We start from the raw sequence: 17584 nt of genomic DNA on the forward strand, positions 1-17584 counted from the left end.
GGGGGGGCCCGGGGCCGGGCTGGGGGCGGGGCGGGGGCGGGGCGGGGGCGGGGGGATTTACCTGCCCGCCCCGGGAGCGGGGGCGTGGCCGCTTGTTGCTGGGCTTCCTGGGGGCGGGCCGTGGGCGGGGCGGCAGGCCGGGAGGTGGGGGAGGGCCCGGCCCGCGCCCCCGCCCCCCTGGCGCCCGCCCCCCGCCCCCGTCATGTGGAGCGGACGTCACAAGCCTGCACTGTAACCCTAGAAGTGAAAGAAGCGGGGACCCACGGCCCAACTTCGCACCGTAACAAAGGCGGGGGTCCGTGCGGGCCGGAGGGGGGGCAGCTGGGGTGGGCGCAGGCTGGGGGGCGGGGGGGCGCGGGAGTAAGGGGGTGGGGGCCTGACCGGTGTGTGTATGTGGGGGGGGTTCTGCGTGGAGCGGGGCAGTGGGGGCCGGGCCTGGCCGGGGGCCCGTCGGGGGGGCGGGGGTCTGCCCCGGGCCAGGGGCGTCTGCGCGTCCGCAGGGACCGCGCTCCGGAGGCCCAGGCGCGGCGGAGGCCAGGTAATTGGTTTCTATTTTAAACTTCACTTTGTTCTGGCGGAGGTGGGGCGGTGGGAAAGGCGTGGCCCCCAGAACGATTACGTAAGTGTTCACACCTGATTTGGTCCCGGGCCGGGGGTTCCGCGCGGATTTGGGGGAGAGGTGCTGGGGCACCGGCCGGGGCGCCCGGGGAGGGGCTATTCCGTGCGGGTGTGTGTCCTGGCAGGCGACCTGTCCCGGCTCTGTGAGAGGAGCCGGGTGGACTGGGGGCCGCCTTGGAAGCCCAGATGTGTCCGTGGGCGTGGGCCGGGCCTGCCAGCGGGGTCCACTGCGTAACAAAGGGCAGGGCCGGGGGACTCTGGGCCTCGCACCGCGCTGACCTACGAGCAAGCCACAAAGGAACTTTACACGGGGGTCTTAATTAAACACGAGTTTCCCCTGTGAACCTGCCATGAAGTCTCCAACCCTGCTTAAAAGATGACTCAGAGATGGATGTACCTCCCCGCTGTGCTGCGTAATAAATAAATACCCTTGGAGAACCGACCAGCGTCGAAGCAGGGGCGGCGATCGCCCCGACAGGATCTCCTCCGGATGATTTTCCAAGCCGGCCCAGCACTGTGAGGGGGGTATTTTGGTTGAGGAATGTAAGTGCTACTTTAAGGAAGGAGCCATGCGTGCCATTTGATAGGCTACTTTCTCCTGCCGAGTAAGCAGCTCCGGTTATCGTTTGTTTGTTCCTCCTTCGTTTTCCCGTGCATTCTTTGACTGTGGCGTCAAAATCACGGCGTTATTTATATTTACACAGACCGTCCAGAGTTAAACGTGCCCCAGGCCACTGCTGCGTGTGAATGGAGCGCTCTCCCCTCTTGGTAAAATTGGAGTACAGGGCGCTGAGGGGCGGGGGGTGCAGGGCCCAGGGTTGGGTTGCAGGAGGGCGTCTTGGGTTTCACAAGAGAGCCGGCCATGCCATCTTGAATGGGCCCCCGAGAAACCGAGCCCTGAGCATGGCTCAAGTAGTTTGGTAATGGAATTAGAATGTGGATGTGCTGGGATATAAACATAGCATGTCTAATATTTTTCTTACATCCTTCGTGGGACTTTATTTTTGTAAACTTGCCGATTTGAATATGCTGAAACATTCAGGGCACGTGAACACTCTAAACAAATAATAAACAGTCCCAGGGTGTGTGTGATGGAGCTAACCAGGAGCTCTGGGCGCGCCTCTCCAAACCGAAACCAAACAGCTCCATGCATGTTTGTTAGGGCCAGGACTCCTCGATGGGGGGACAGGAGTTCTTGCTTATTTTTGTCAGAGGTACCATTGTCCCAGAGGCGGGCTCTCCTGCCCTGACTGGCTCAGGGACTTGTGCATTGGGATGTGTGAGTGACGATACAGGACCCACGTGAATCCCATTTATTTGTAAATAGCCTTTCAAGTGGCCTGGCTCACTTGGAGATTTCATTATCTGAAGGCCCAGGTTTCTAACTTGACAGGAAGTTGTCCCAGAAACCCGCAGCTTGAATCCAAGGAGGGAGGGCTGTGGAGAGAGGTCAACCTTAAAAGCACATTGTCCCCACTTCCACAAATAAAGCTTCACCTCTATGTACCTGGCTGGTTTTTACGTGGGTGGGGACGGTTGAGTCTCGTAGGGAAGCCCTTGGCATTGAGTTTAACGGACCCAGGAAAGGAGGCTTCTTGAAAGGAGGCTTCAAAAGGGGGTCTCCTCTACCAGATGGCTTGTGGTCTTACCTACTCGGGAAAAATGGTCCTGTGACCTGGAGACCCCCACAGAGTGTACGCATGGATGGCTCTTGAACCAGCAGTACTCCCTTCAGTGGGTCATTGTGGGTTTGCATTTATTTGATATCGGTATGTACTCCTCTTATTCATAATTCACCAGAAGGAATCTTTCTAAAATCTTGAGGGAGTGGCTGTCCGACTGGAGGTTGTGTTTAGAGTTTCAGTGACATTACACCTTAATGCCATAGAAATAGGAAACTGAAATCGAAGCTGGTTACTTCAGCGCGGGGGAGCGTGTCCAAGCGCACACACCCTCCTGCTATGACATGCTTGTTTTAAATGTCCCAGGCGGTTCTCTCGTTTGGCTTTCCCTCTGCTTTCATTGGAGGTAAGGGCATGTGTTAATTATACAATTAAAAATGGCATTTTGCTTATAGTGTAACTAGGTTTTGGAGTGAACGAGGCTTCTCTGTCACACGTGAAGGAAACGGATAACTTTCATTGGCATTGGATGGCCAGGTTAGCTGGTGACAGGCGTAGGACTGAATGGAAGCCACAGAACTAATGGAAGAAAGCAGAACGTTACGTTTATTTGATGGGAGAGTACCTGCATTATAAGTATTGGAACGTAGACGTACCATTCCTGCTTCAAAAGCGTGCATGTTACATGCTATGAATGTTTACACATGTTAGTGTGTGGGTAGAACTATTCCGACACAATCAGCTAGCTCTCTAACACATGCACCCCTTGGCTGCCCTCACCCCCGCTCCTCAAAAGCCCTGGGGGCTGCGGGGAGAGTCGAGGGACCCTGGTCTTGCTGAGTGTAAACCAGGGCACACCTGTGGGCCCGCAGGTGCACTGGGGTCCTGGTGGCTCTCGTCCACCCCCAAAGCGTGTTCCTCCTTCCGTGAGGGCCCACCCGCTGCCCAGCTAGCCGCTGGCACCTAGAGCTGCCTGGGCGGGCTTAGCATGTGGCAGCCTGGACCTCTGCTTCCGGAACTGTTGATGCCTAAGCGTGAAGAATGAGCGGCATTGCGGTCTTTAGCCCCCGTGCCCTTACTCTGTCGGCGGACACTACATCTGCCATGCATCAGCATGTTCCCAGTGCATTGCAGCGCCGGGACGGGGCTGTGTTCTGAAGCCCGGCCCTGGGGGCGTGGGAAGACGCCCCGCTGCGTCCTGGACGCGGGTGCAAGTGTGGGTGGCCGGTTCGCGCCCGCGGGCTGCGTGCCCCTTGCCTGGGAGTTTGGGGAGCAGCAGTTACTCAGCTCTCCTTCGTGTTGGGCTGGGCGCCGACTGGGGCAAGGGCTGACTCCCGTGACTGTGGCCCTCATCTTCCTCCTGTCCTCTCTGGGCTGCTCACCCCCAAGCTTCCTACCCGGTGGCCGGTGGCCAACAGTGTGTTGGCAGCAGCCTGTGAAGGATTTGAATGTGTCTTGGGGCCTTGAGAGGGACAGCGTTTTCCAGATTCAAGCCTTGGCCTTGGTCCTTTTTGGCGAGGAGCAAGTGAGTTTGGGGTGCAGGAGGTGGACAGTTCTCTTTGACGGAGGGGTGACCTCTGCCCTGAGTGAGGTAAGACCACGCCCCGTCCCCACTCGCACCAGAGGTAGGGAGTGGTTTATGGGAGGGGGGGTCCTCTTTATCACTGGACTCTCCCTGTGAAGCGCCATAAAGCTTTCAGGAATATTGGCAAATTGTCGCCGACCCAGCAAATGGTTAGAGAGAACTCATTCAGTTCAATTAGCCTCATGAGAAGACCGAGAAAAACTTGATGAATTTGAAATGTCTCGTCCACTTCTTTAAAAAGCATCTTTATTTGAAATTTTCCTCAACAGAGGACTGTTTGAGGGGCCTGGCTTAGCTGTAGGCAGGGTGCATCTCTGGGTGCTGTGAAAGCCCCGTTTGTCCTTGAGGTCTGCTGGCCGCCGAGGGCCCCCCAGCACGTGTGAGCGCGCCGGGCAGCGAGCAGTGGTAACGGCCCGTTTGTGCATTCTTTGTCCCTCGGGTCGGGCCGCACGTGATGGGAGCAGCTGAACCTTTTCTTTCTGAAGCCTGCCCGGCTGTCAGATTTATGTCCAGAATGAGATGTTTTCCAGCGGCCCGCATGCGAATGGGGAAGGAGTGCGATTCTGTGGCCCACGGCTTTCCTTAAAAGTCGTTTTCCGAAGGAGATCGGGCCTCTAGGCTTCGCTTCCCGTGGCACCGAACGTGGCAAAGCAGGAGGAATTAGGAATGCAGCTGTTTGTAGCACGCAAACATGTCAATATCTGTGAAGTAAGTGGGAACAGTAAACACATCGTTTAAAAAGCAGCTACCTTGGGTGTAGATACATTGTGCTGTTTACTTCAAGTATGTGTTCATTCTGGCCGGTTTTCTTTCTGGTGTGCGCGCGCGTGTGTGTGTGTGTGTGTGTGTGTGTGGGTCAGGAATTAATCCAGACAAGGTCTCAAACTCACTTGAAGAGAAAGGCATCATACAGGGTGCGGAAGAAGTAGGTTTCCAGTTGTGAGTACGTGAAACACAGAATTTATTCTTGTCTTATTTTTCATTCATTACCGTATCATTTTTTATACGAACAGCTAACTGTAGACCTTGCTTTGGCCCGCCCAGTACTGGATGGTGAAGTTGGGACAGTTGTTCCGCAGAGCGGTGAGAATAGGGTGACATCTTAACGTCCTTCCTTTGCGAGACAGAATTAATCTGGTGTTTTCTTCCTGCAGAAGCAGGTAGACTGGTCTCTCACCATTGGGCCCCCCAGGGAATTGCTGATGTCAGCTCCGCCCTGGGAGACAGCTGTCCTCCCGTTTTCTTGCTCATTTGGGGCACAGTGAGCCCAGGCGACATGTGGTGTTGGCTTTCAGGCACCATGAAAGGGAGACTTAAAAACTGAGGTTCTGTGTGAAAACTGTCATTTTCCCTTAATGGCTAAGAATTAAAAAAAATTTTTTTTTCAGCGTTACTGAGTAAACTGGACAAACCCTCGCCTCCTTAACTCTTCCCCTGTGAAAGGAAAGGGTTTGTTTAGGAATTTGTTCCTTTGTTTCAGAGAAGGGCAACATGTGTCTGTCTTGGCCATATGGCTCTGTTTAACCTGTGCTGCTGGGGCCGCCGCCGCACCGCGCCCGCCTTGATTTATTTCAGCGTTCGAGAACGTTCTTTGAACTTGTGTTCGGGGTGGGTGTGTCGAGGGGTGTGCAGGAGGCTGCTCTGGCTCCGGCAGCTTGCTGTTCAGCTGATGTGTCTGGGGGGTGAGCTGGCGTCGCTTGCATTGTTGCTGAAGTTGTTTTTGTGGGACGTCGTGTGACATTAAAGGTTGTCTGATGGAGTTAATTCAGGAAAGTGGGGAGCCCCACGGGAGTGGTTAGAACTTGGGCTGGCGGGGGGCAGGCCGAGGCCGGGCCGGTGAGAGGGGGGCTGCACTGTTTACCCCCGTGATTCCAACCTAAAGCATCGGCGTTCCCCTTAAAGACCTAGCTGTTTCGTTTCATTTTATTTTTTGAATGATGGATGGACCCATGAACAGATCCTACTTCATGGTTTTTTATTTTTAATTATTCGACTTTAAGTAATTTTTTAATTTTTAATTAGAGCTACCAGGCAATGTTGTATTAGTTTCAGGTGTACAACCCAGTGATTAAACATTAGGCGGGGTTGGCCAAAAAGTGCGTTTGGTTTTTTCTTTCCATACGACGGCTCCGGTAGCACTTAGTTGTCTTTAACTTCATTCAAAACCATTTTGTGAGGGTGTATTCTGACAGCTGTCATGTCAGCGTGATTTAAAAAACAATTTATCAAAATTGGTGAATTTTTGTGTTGCCATTTTAATATTGGAGATGGAAGAAAATATGCAACATTTTTGGTATATTGTGCTTTATGACTTCAAGAAGGGTAAAAGTGCACCTGAAATGCAAAAATTGATTTGTGCCGTGTGTGGAGAAGGGGCTGTGACTGATCAAACGCCTCAAAAGCGGTTTGTGAGGTTCCGTGCTGGGGATATCTCGCTGGACGGTGCTCCACGGTCGTGTAGACCAGGTGGCATTGATAGCGATCAAATTGAGACATTGATTGAGAATAATCGATGTTACAGTACGTGAGAGGCAGCCGACATACTCAAAATATCCAAATCAATCAAGTGATTGGGGAACATGGAAGATGCGTACGATGGAAAGAAACTCAACAGACTTTCTGGCCGACCCCACAGAACGTCCCGCGTGGCCCTCCGCTCGCTGCCCTGCACGCACCTGGCGCCGGGCCTCCTTACAGCATGATCACGAGGGCTGTTGCCGGTGCTTCCCGCCGCGTCCCCATGAGTGTCTGTGACTACGATCCTGTGTCGTAGTTTGCCGGGGCGTGTGTGGCACTGTTCTCGCGTTGTCTGGAGGCCGATCTGTAATGTTTCCACTTCAGGATGTTCTGTTCATTCGGGTTGTGACGTCTGTGTTTTTGGGTGGACTCGTATTCAGTTCACGAGGGGGCTTCTTCAGCCACCTGTTGGGAACCACGACACACAGCGTCAGAGAAGGTTCGCCGTCGTTTCTCACCTCCTGAGCGGCCATGGCCTTGTGGCCCTGCCAGCGCATCGCGAGGCCCCGTCTGTGGTTGAATCCATCTTGTTAGCTTCAGGGACAGTATTTTTCCTGTCTCGGAAGGAAGTCAACACATTTGTCCTCACTGCTGTGCGCGCCCGCAGCGGGGGCCCCCCGTGTGCGGGGAGGCAGGCCTGGGTGTCATCTGGGGAATGGCAGCTGTGGGCAGGAGCCCTGCTCGGGGTGATGCATAATTTATGTTGACATTATCAGTGGCTCGGAGAGAACACTTTTATGCCATTTGAGAAAATACCATCATTCACATTGATAATCACATCCCCTCCGATTTGGATTCATCCCGCCAAAGCTTTTCCTGTCTTTAGCGTGACCGTGAGCACAATGACGATGATTTGTCCCTTTGTAAGGCCAGGCAGCGTTTAGATTCGCGCGATGGTGGTAGGCACAGCACAACCCCCCGGGCTCACGTTGCTTCCTTGTTTCAAAAATGGCTTTTTATTTTTAAAGATAAGACGCAAGGAAGATCTCATTTCCAAAGCTGACTTAGAGAATATGACCGTTAGTGAGTGAATCGCGAATATAGCAGCACTTGCCACAGTCCCGTCAAGTTGGGGACAGTTCTGTGGAGGCGTGGGATTAGAGGTAGGATTAAAATTGTCCTCAGTAAATTACCTTGGCAACAGGAAGGCAGACGCTGTGAATGGTTTTACAAGAGTATTGGCTTATCAGTTATTTTCTAGGTTGATGGGAGATTATTCCCTGCTTAAAATTTGAACTCGAGAAGGAAAGGTTAATTTTCCTAAGAGCTACACATTTTTCAGGATCCGAAGGAACTGGTTAAAAAAAAGAAAAGGAATTTACTGCAGTGGGAGTTTGGTATTTTATGTGCCCGTGGGGGATGGTGTACACCCTGTGTTTGCTGTGCAGGGCCCAGGAGCCACTGTGCACCTCAGGCGTCCGCACGGGGGGTCTGCCAACTGTCCCTGGCAGCCGCCGACCGTTGTGGGAGGGACAGTGGGGGTCGTGGGCCCCACACGCACCTGCTGGTTGTGTCCCAGGTGGGGGCTGGCTGCACAGCCCTTGCCAGAGCCGAGTTCATGTGGCTCCTCCTCCACAGTACGGGTTTCACCTCGGTCAGGAGCGTTAACTCGGGTCTGCAGAATGGCCGTGAAGGAAAGCGTGGACTTCCACGATTATTTACCTGTCCTGATGACTTTAAGTTATTTCTATTCGGCTTTGTTTCAGCAGGTTAATACTCAGAGTTATACTCTGTTTCCCCCAAAATAAGACATCCCCCGAAAATAAGACCTGCTGCAATTGTTTTTCAAGCTTAGGAATCTAAGGCCTGCCCTGAAAATAACAGAGCAGCAGTCATGGCTACAGCTCCCCCCAAATTTTTGATGGAATTCAGAGTTGGTGGTCATGCTGATGTCTGTGATGACTTGACTACAGTACATTAATAAATGTTGATTTTTGTTCAACAATAGATGTGAATTCTTGTTCATGGAAAAATAAGACATCCCCTGAAAATAAGACGTAGCGCGCCTTTAGGAGCAAAAAATTAACATAAGACACTGTCTTATTTTTGGGGAAACACGGTATGTATATATGTTACAATGGGCAGTAAATGGGGAGATGTTTTGGGCGAATCCTGACATTTTACAGGCCCTGAAATGCAGAAGGATGTCGTGACTGGGCCAAGCGTGGGTGGCAGACAGGGCTCCTGGCCAGATTCCTTGGCTCCCAGGTCACACGAGGCCGAATGCACAGAGTCGGGTGGGGGAGCGGTGCCCATGCGGGACGGGCTTGCCCAGAGCGGGTCCTGCGGCCGGGGGCCGGGGTTCAGGGAGGAGACGGGGCCGTTCCGCTTCTGACGCTGAGCTCCAGCTCCAGAGAGGAGAAGTGTGGACCAGATTTTTGCATCCCTCAGCGAGGGTCGCGTGCCCGTGTGAGAACTGGATGGGGGTCCCGTTCAGAGGGGGTGCAGTGGGCAGAGCCGCAAACAGGGCGCCCCGGTCTCCAGAGGCCCCGCAGCTGTGTGCGCAGATTTCCCGCTCAGCGCAGGGCCCGGCTGTGGGACTTCCTGGGAAACCCAATGGCAGCGCCACACGGAGTCCCCTTTCATGGGAGTAAACATACAAGTAGATGGCCACCGTGGGACAGGAAGTCCTGAGTGAAAAAAGCCACCACAAGCTGCCAGGGACAGGGGTCAGAGAAGACAGGTGGCGGCTGGGGCCGTCCCAGCTTCCCCGGGTGCCCGCTCTGAGCTGCAGCGCAGCGGGCCCGGAGCTGGGGGACGGGGTACCCGCAGGGGCCGGTTCTCAGTGCGGCAGAGCCCGTGACCTCGGGACCCAGACAGGTCGGGGCTTGAGAGGAGCTGCGAGCCGCAGGGCAGCGGCGGGGCGGGGCGGCTGGACACCGTGGACCAGGCGTGGCTGTCGCCTCTCTGACGGCGGTTCAGACACGAGCCACACGCAGCCACCCCCGGGTGGCCGGTTGCGGCACTGACTCCGGCCGACACGCAGCGTGTAGATGGGTCCCCATCCCCTCAGCCGCCGCAGGGACACGAGCTGGGCCCGGCGCACAGCGTGTGGCCTCACCGTGCCAGAGCTGCCGAGAAACCCTGTCCCCTTGCGCCTCCTCCACCCGAGCACAGGGGGCCGGCGTTCTAGGCATCCTCTGAAGGGGAAGAGGGAGTGAGTGGAGACCCCCGTGTTGGATGCGGTTTCCTTTTTCTGAAGAAGTGACTACTGAGAACTTGATTATTTACCTGAAACCAGACCCTAGGTAGTTGGCGACCTTTTAGAAATTTCTCGGCATCTTGAACGGCCAGTATAAACAAAGAGGTGCCCAGGTTGGGGTGATCGGTGTGAGGCTGATGGCCGCCATCCTGTGTGACAGTTTCCCGGGCTGCAGCCTCTGCTCCCTGAAATCCCGTCGCCGCCGCTGGTGCCTGGGAACCCACCTCGTTCCATAAAGGCCGTGAGGTACACCTGGGGTTACACGTTAAATCCACAGCAGAGCAGAGACGAGGACCGAGGGGGCAGTGGAAGAGGAGGTCGCAGTGAGGGGAAGAGACTCCGCACCCGGATCGCAGCGTTCCCTCCGGAGGGCGGACTTGAACCAGAGTCCAGCGTCTGCACTTGCGGTGACTACGGCAAAGAGCGAAACCTGGCTCTTCATACCCCGAGGAGATGGGGAGGGCGACACGCGTCGACGCTCCCGTGAAAGAAAAGCCGTTTTTAGCTCGTGACCGTAAGGAGACTTTCTGCGTTGATTATGTGCATGTTTGTGTGCACAGGGCCTTCCGCAGAATTCTCAAGTCCCACGCCACCGCGGCCTTTCCAGAGGTGGCAGCTCTCGGACGAAGAGCCGAGGGCGTAGAGCGAAGCACGGGGCCTCGGGAACGTTCTGAATCTCCGTGACCGCACGGCCCACGTCCAGGGCAGGATGGTTTCCCGTTACAGTACGTTTAGGCGTGTTACTAATGACTTCCTAGAGACTGGAAACAGCCTTGCTGAGCGCCTGAGTAACGCGCTTACAGACGTGGCTGACTGTTCTCTGCAAAGCTCGTTTCCGTCCACACACGGCACTCAGACGCCTGCCTTTCTGGTCCCTGTTTGTGTTCCTCGTTCCAGCGAGAGGACGCGGAGTCCCATTGGTCCCTGTCGCACATGGGGACCCTGGGGCCCACACAGTTCAGTACCCTGGTCACGGTGCCACAGCTGGGTTGCCAGAGTGGCCCGTTCTGGGGGCAGTTGCCGTGAGTTTGTGGTCTTCCTCGCGCTTGTTCAAACGTGTAGAGTTGATGTGCGTCTTGGTCGGGCCCTCGGAAGCTGTGTCACATTAGGGAGGACCAGGGCCCCTCCTCCATCTTGCCCCCTCCTCCTTCCTAGGTGGCTGGGGCCCCTGGTGAATCGCCCAGGAGGAGCTGGGAAACGGCATGTGGTGTCCCCTGAGCTGGGACTGGACCAGTGCATGGCCCTGTCTGCTCTGAAGACAAGCAGAGGTCTGGAGTACATAATCCATCAGGAAAGAGCAATGCTGAGAGGTCTGACGGCGTGAAGCAGGGAACTGTCTGCGGTCCGTCCAGCTGGAGGGGCTCGGCCCCACCCCGGTCCCCACCCCTCTCCCGTGTTCTCCAGGTCGGCCTAGGGACGGTCCACTCTAAGCTCCAGAAGCCCGGGCCTGTGTTTCTGAAACTCCAGGGCAGAGGGCACAGACTCTTCCTGCGGGGGCCAGATCCTGAATATTTGGGCCCATCTCTCTGCTGGCGCTCTCCAGCCGTGGCAGCGGGCGCATGGGCTGCCAGAGGCTACACGCCAGCCAATGGATGCTCTCCATTTACGGACTCTAGACTTGAATTTCATATTATTTCACGTGACACAAAATAGTCGTCTTGGTTTTGATCCAACCGCTCAGGAACGTAAAAGCCACCTGTAGCTCAGAGGTGCTGCAGAACCGGCGTTGGGCTGACCCGCCGGGACCGCACTGCCCCGTGGGAATACGATGCACCTGTCTCCGGAGACTTTTCCAGTGACCACGTGAAAAGAGGTTGAAGACGTGGGTGAGAGTGGTGTTAATATGCTTCATGTAACCTGTTAGGTCCAGAATGTTACTTGGTCCTGTAGAGCCACATCCAGATTATTACTGAGAGATTCTGTTGGTTTTTTTACACTGAGTCTGGTGTGTGTTTTACACTCCCAGCTCATCCGCCTTTGGATGTGGCCCCGTCGGCCCCCACAGGGGGTGAGGCAGCTGGCGGGAAGCCCCCGCCTCACCCCCGGCCAGGTGCTGAGGTTCAGTCAGAAATCACCCCCCCCCCCCAAGTTCAGCTGATTTAAACAAAGACTTTGAGGGAAGATAGTTACCTGGGAGCTATCTCAGCCGAATCCTAGCTGCTAAAGGGAAGAAGGTTCCTCTTACCACCCTGGGAGGTGCGCCAGGCCCGGGGTGGGGGGATGGGAGGGGCCCCGCACGGGGCGCCAGGCAGGAGCTGGCCTGGGCTGAGGCCGATGCTCTTGGATCAGAGACCCCCCTGTGCAGGTGTCCTTTCTGTACCCGCCGCAGACCCTGCCTCTGGACAGCACCTGGTACCTGAGGTGTGTGACCCTGGGCCTGTCCTGGGCCTGTCCTGGAGCCGGTGTCTGTCACGCCTCCCAGTGTGAGGGCGGCGGGGCCTGGCCTTGCCCGAGGGCTAGTGACCTGGGGAGAAACTCACCCCATGCCGTGCCGCCAGAGGCCCCTGTAGCCTGAGAATTTGGGAACACAGAGGGGCAGTCGCGAGCCGCGGTGATCCCTTTACAACCAGCACCCAGACCATGTAAGCGATTTCCTTATTGCCAGTCGTAGCGAGTTGCAGACATCATCTGTTTATTTGAGAACGGGGCGGGATTGGGGTGGCAGTGAGGGAGGAGGTGTTAGGCAGGTCTGGCTCACCTCCGCCGTCAAATGCGGGTTTGCAGAATGGAGACGCGGGTCCCTTGGCCGGGGCATCAGGGGCGCCTGCCACGAGGGCCGGGCAGGGCTGTCATGGGGCTGTCGTGGCGGAATATCAACCAAGAACCAAGCGCTCTCCATTGAGGAACGGGAGACGGGCGGGCCGCGACGGGAGGGCCCACCCCTGCCCCTGCCCACTGCGCTCGTCACAGACAGCGAGCTGCTGTGGGATGTCTCCTCCAGGTCCCCACGATTGCAGACGTGGGGCGGAGGCCTCAGGAGTCACTTAGCTCCTGGCTCTGAGCGAAAGCAGAGAGGAGCTCGCAGGGGGGGTCTCCACTCAGCTGGCCGCATGGAGGGCAGGGCTCGTCTCTTCGCAGTGGGTTTGGGACAGATGTGTTTTTGTCCTAAGCGGGCCGTTTGGATATAATACTATTAATAAAGACAAAAATGAAGACGCCCCCAGTGGGTAAGAGGAGTGGCTCAGAAGAGCTGTTGCTCAGAGGACGAGAAGTAAGTCATGTTGTCAAAGCAAACGGAGCTCCTTAAGTGGGCTCCTAGGGATCAGTGAGAGACACAGAGGGAAGGAAGAGGGGGTCTTGGCTCAGGACCTTGCAAGGGACTGTTCTGTGGGTGCCGGGCGCGTGCTTGGGATGGCCGAGGGGCCAGGCAGAAGGGGAAGGTCGCGTTCCTGTCACACGGTAAGAGCATCACGTCGCGTGGGTAGTCATCTAGCGCCTGGAGGTGGGCACAAGGACGCTGCCCCGGGTTTTGGAGACGGAGCTAAGCTGGTCTTTCTTCCCGGGGGGCTCAGGACTGCTTCCGTTTGGTCCCATTTTCAAGGTGAGACGCAGTGAAATTGCTCCCGCGTTCTGGGGCCGGCCCTGCTCTTGGCGACAGTGCCGAGGCTCACCCGTTCTTCCTGCCTGTACGTCAGCGGTTCAGCTCAACCAGGGTCTGAATTCTGACTGAACCGAGGACCCAGTTCCATGTCTTCCCCTGTCACTCCCTGAAGTGCTGCTCCTGCTCGTCAGCTGGGGTGGAATCAGATGAGAATTCTGTTTGTTATTTTGCCTGTGGAACTGCTGTGTCAACGTTCAGGAAACCCAACAGGCTTTTATTTTCCAATACGGCCGACCAGGGTTCAGGAGGAGTGACAAAGTCCAAGCCGGCGGTGCTCAGCCGTGATAAAAAGGGCGGCGGATCGTGAGTGTCTCAGCGGGTCAGCGAAACCACGCTGTGGATGTGTGCAGACCTGGGCAGGGGGTGGTTCTGCCCGAGGGGGAAACGCGGGCTTCGGGGCAGGGATCCCAGTCAGTGTCTGACCTAAAATCTTGGGAGAGTTTTGCAAATCCACAGGTGTCTCAACGTGTTAGATTTCGCAAGTGGGCCTTTATCTTGGAGATGATTTAGGCCTCCACTGCTGGTCACCTCCCGTTGGCTGCCCGTCCCTCTGGGGGAGTCAGGCTCTCGGGTGGTGTCTGCCCAGGCAAGCGAAATTGATGAGGGTCAGCTGCCCGAGGGTCTGCCGGCCAGCGGGCGCCGGGATCACAGCACGTTACGGTGTTCTGATGAGAACTGCCCTTTCTCAGACACACGGACTGGTTGCGGAGGTCTGTGGAAATCAGACAGGAGTATAGGCTGACGCTGAGTCCCTCAGGCCAGAATCTCATGTTCATCTGAAAGTCACTTGGCTTCACTCATCGAAGATGTCTGGAGCCAGCGCTCAGAATACTGGCTGTGCCCTGATCTTAGAAGAGAGGAACCTTAGTGCTGAGACCAGCCACTCCTTTCCCGAACCCCCGGATGCCCAACGCGTTTCTCCGGTGGAATTCCCTTTGCTGGCTGTGCATGGAGCCAGAGGTGGTCATTCCCGGGAATTATGGGAAGCTACCCAATTTAACTGTTGGACCCAAACTGACCATTGATGACAGGCACCCGATGTCACACACTATTTCTGTTGCGTGAGGGAATCGTGACAGAACGAGGATGTCACATAAACAGAGGTCTTTGCAAGTCAGTTTCGCAGATGTTCCCCAGCGTCTGAAGATACCACAGTCCCTGCCTTGGTACCAGGAAGGGGGCTTGGGGCAGGCGTGGACGGCATAGCAGGTGACCCATCATTCTCGGCCACAGTTGTCTGAGTGATTTAGTTGCGGCCAGATCCTTTGGGGGCGGTTCCCCTGCCCGAATTGACTGCGTTCTTTTCAGATAATTACACGAAAGGCATAGTTCACCGAGTACAAAGTCTTCATCCTCTTGGCCATCAGGATATTTACAACCTAAAGAGGAGATGGCCTTTTGAAACAGAAGAACCTGTTCGGCACCTCACAGCACGGATGTCATTTTATCTCATGCAGCTTCCACGCGGGGCATGGCTGTCGCGAGCCAGTCCCTGTATCGGGCATTGAAGTGCATTAGCTTAATGACCGTGAAGGGTTTCACACTTACTCTCTGCGAGGGGTGTGTGAGGCTCCTGCTTGCTCACAGCCTCAGTGTGGCCCAGTTCTGACCCATCAGACAGGTTTTGGCTGTGAGCTCCCAGGAGGCGTGGCCAGCACCCAGGATCTGGCTGTCCCCAAGGAAGCTGCGGTGTCTGTCCTGCCCCCTCGGGGGTCAGCGGACATTCGCCTTGTCAGCGGTTGGCCTAGTGGGCAGAGACGCTCTCTGGTATGCTGTGTTGTGCCCTTACGGGAGGAGTTCTTCAGGAGACGTTGCATTTTTGGAATGAAGGGCGCTGGAATTGGTAGGTCTTTCCAAACCTCCCACCTGAAGGCATCAGAACGCCGCTCTACGGCCCCAGCAACGGCCTCTGTGAGCCACGGCCTCCCCTCCTCCCCGTGGGTGCCCCTGGGCTCTTGAGTCTTGGCCGACCGGGCAGGGGACTGTCTCGCTGTGTTTAAAACCCTTGGAGTGGTGTGGGTCGTTTCTTAGGTTTCCTGACCCGTTTGTTTTTCTTCCGAGTCACCTGTTCATTGATTTGGTCCATTTTTTTCCCACTGAGTTTTTCTCGAATTGTTGCTTTTCCAAACCATTTGCTTTGTTTAGATAATCACCTTGTGCTTTGGGTTTGTTGCCTTCTGTTTATGGTTTCGTGTCCTGCGTCACAGGTGAGTCCTTTTGCTCTGGCGACATTCAAAGAGCCTGTGAGCTGTTTCTCAAAAGGTGTCTGAATTTAAGTGACGGTTTGCATTTGAGGGGTGGGGGCGTGCGTAACAGTTCTTCCCATTTCTCACATGGTTAGTGGGCTGGTTACTTTTTCTGTTGATTCCGGAGTAAATTTTGGACATTTGTATTTTAGTAGAAAATCAGTCATTCATCCATGTTATCTAAGTTATTAACCCAGAGTTTTGAAAAACGTATTCTTTTAACTTTCCTTCTCTTGGAGGTCAGTAACCCTGATTCCTCCCAATGCCTGACTTTTTTCTGTTTTCTTTCTTTTTTTAAAGATTTTATTTACTTTTTAGAGAGGAAGGGAGGGAGAAGGAGAAGGAGAGGAACATGCATGTGAGAGAGAAACATCCACCCATCGGTTGCCGCAGGTCCCCAGCCAGGGACCCGGCCAGCAGCCCAGTCACGTGCCCTGACCGGGAATCGAACCGGCGACTTTTCAGTTTGCAGGCCAGCACTCAGTCCACTGAGCCGCACTCGCCGAGGCTGCCTTTTTTTCTTAGGTCAGCTAATCATTTATCTCATTGGGTTATCACAGAACCAATCGCTGATTTTATTGATCAGTTTTACGTTTTTCCCGATCAGTTACTTGTAAAAACTGAAACATACGGAGTTTACCTCTTGTGGTCGCTTTTTGAATCGACCGTTTCGGTTACCTGTGTGGCCTCCGACCGCAGGACGGGGCCTGTGTGTCCCGCTGTGTGCCGCCGAGGAGCCTCAGGAGGGGTTTCAGTGGCGCTCTGATGGGGAGTCGGACATTCCCCCCCGGGCTGAGCCTCTGTCGGTGCCGTTTCTGTGTGTTAGCTTTGGTGTCCTGGTGCCGCACCGCGCCGTGGTGCCCCGAGACCTGCGCCCCGAGAGCTGGGCTGGGAGCCGAGAGAACCATCCTTGGGGGCAGACGCCATGGCCTCTCTTCTGTCCTGTGAGCGGAGGGGAAACGGCGGGGTCCGATGCCTCCCCGTTCAGTCCCGGCCCCTCCCGTGGTTGCGCCTCTCCCACCTGCGGGGTGAGGGGCGCTGCCGCCTCTCCAGGCCCCGTCCTCCCTGGGGTCTCCCCCGGCGTTCACTGCGGGCGCGCTCTGGATTTTATTCTGGGTTATTCTGCTGACGGGGCAGGGCACCGAACCCTCTTTGTGATTTCTCCTTTGTACACTTAATAATCGCACTGTGGCTTTTACGCAGTTTTGGTGCCTCTTTAAAACCACGCATTACACTCCCAGTGCAGCTTTACTCCCACTCTTGCTTTATTTGCCTCTTCCTGGTGCGTATGTGTCTGCGTCTCACTCCTCCGAGTCCCCTGGTTTTCGGGGTCTTTGTAGACACACCTGTTGGGCTGAGGTTTTGTCCTGCCGCAGAATCTTCTATCAGTCAGTTTTGTCCACTGACGGTAATGCTGAAACAGATTTATTTTGTCACCTTTCCTAATGTCTATTTTGTTTATGCTTCTCCCGGTTTTCCTTCATTTTCTCTTTCTTGGTCTCTGAATTGTTTCTTCTCCTTTAAGTCTTGAAATCAGAAGATATGTGGAAAAGCTGATATTTTCAGTTCCACTCGTGGTTATATTTACAACTTTTGCTTAAACTGTGTTTCTCAATGTATCGGCCTGAGGAACTCTGCGCCGCTTCCTCTTGGGGGGGTGAAGCCACGCGGGCCCCCTCCCTCTGCCCGCCCCTCGCCTCCTCGCCCCGCATCACACGGCAGTGCCTTCCTTGGCTGTTGTCTTACTCCACTATGAGCTCATTATTTTACATTACATATATGTTTAATTTCAAGACATGCCATAACAACATGTTTGTTTTGGGGGCAGATCACGGTATCTGGACGGGACTCTGTTTACCTCCTTTGCTTACTGGCTTCAGTGGTCACTGCCAGGCGCGTACGTTTTACTTTTCTGCTGGGCGTTGGGTCCTCTCGGCTGTGACCGGGTGACCTTCCCATGAACTTGGGAAGGACAGGCGGCTGGGGACACTGTCCCGGTGCAGGCAGCCCCCTGAGTGCGGCGGCGCCGGGGGAGGTCCCAGTGGTGGCAGTGGGCCCAGCCCAGGAGCAGACACTTGGTGCATGTTTGTGTGCCTGTGAGCACACATGCATGCTTGTACATGCACACTCGTGTGTTTGCATGCATGTCTGTGCGTGTGCATGCCTGCATGTACGTGTGTGCGCGTGATGTGT

At 55.3% G+C, this 17584-nt stretch overlaps 1 protein-coding gene across 2 annotated transcripts in view; it reads left to right on the forward strand.

The window, feature by feature from the left end:
* The first annotated feature begins 236 nt into the window (after positions 1 to 236).
* ZNF516 (zinc finger protein 516) overlaps positions 237 to 17584 on the forward strand; it is a 78234-nt gene continuing 60886 nt past the window's right edge. For both annotated transcript variants that reach the window (XM_090285381.1, XM_090285380.1), the window contains exon 1: positions 237 to 295. The gene's annotated coding sequence lies outside the window, so the exon portion shown is untranslated. The remainder of the gene's footprint in view (positions 296 to 17584) is intronic.

This window comes from Furipterus horrens, unplaced genomic scaffold (genome assembly GCF_987537825.1).
Source record: "Furipterus horrens unplaced genomic scaffold, mFurHor1.1.pri manual_scaffold_8, whole genome shotgun sequence".
In the NCBI taxonomy this organism is placed as follows: domain Eukaryota; kingdom Metazoa; phylum Chordata; class Mammalia; order Chiroptera; family Furipteridae; genus Furipterus; species Furipterus horrens.